Source organism: Eimeria mitis, genomic scaffold (genome assembly GCF_000499745.2).
Source record: "Eimeria mitis Houghton genomic scaffold, Emh_scaff3669, whole genome shotgun sequence".
Lineage (NCBI taxonomy): Eukaryota > Apicomplexa > Conoidasida > Eucoccidiorida > Eimeriidae > Eimeria > Eimeria mitis.
In genome coordinates, this window is record NW_013572009.1 from 2,924 (window position 1) to 3,744 (window position 821).

An 821-nucleotide genomic window follows, 5' to 3' on the forward strand; every position below is an offset into this window, starting at 1 on the left:
CATTAGTGTATTGACTGTCTCTGTTTCTTTTTCGAGTTTTTGTATTTCTTCTTTTTTCTACAACATTTCCTACTCCTTAGAATGCATGCATGCATGCATGCATGTATGCATGCACGCATGCATGCATGCATGCATGCATGCATGCACAGGAGGAACTGTTGTGATTGTTTATTTCGTTACCGAGGGTTTGGGGCTTGTCCTGTAGAGATTCTATACAAACTGAACCCTAAACCCTAGCAAAACCCTAAACCCTAAACCCTAGCAAAACCCTAAACCCTAAACCCTAGCAAAACTCTAAACCCTAACAAGACCCTAAACAATAGCGAAACCCTAAGCCGTAAACCCTAGCGAAACCCTAAACCCTAGCAAAACCCTAAACCCTAGCAAAACCCTAAACCCTAGCAAAACCCTAAACCCTAGCAAAACCCTAATCCCTAAACCCTAGCAAAACTCTAAACCCTAAACCCTCTTTGCTTGTGTGTTTTTGTTTCCGTATTTAGTATTTAATGAGAAAGTGTAAAGAAAGCATTTGAGTTTCTTTCTCTTTGTAGACACATAAAAAAGGGTTTAGGGTTTAGGGTTTAGGGTTTAGGGTTTAGGGTTTAGGGTTTGTTGTTATCTATTGAGGGCCAGAGGAGGGGTAGCTGCCAGTTGTTTTTATATTTTCTTCCCGCTTGTACGAGGGGATCGCCCCACACAAGCTTTGCCTCAACCAGGTCCTCACAACACCCGATCCCGATCCCCACCCCACACTCGATCCCCACCCCACACTCGATCCCAGCATCGATCCCAGCCCCTCTGTCGCTCCCCCTAACAACCCC

At 44.7% G+C, this 821-nt stretch overlaps 1 protein-coding gene across 1 annotated transcript in view; it reads right to left on the reverse strand.

Annotated features, from left to right (window-relative positions):
- The window catches only part of EMH_0068320 (uncharacterized protein), a gene marked incomplete at both ends in the record, with an annotated part of 4,367 nt that overhangs the window by 2,862 nt on the left and 684 nt on the right, over positions 1-821 (reverse strand). The gene's annotated exons all lie outside the window — the stretch shown is intronic.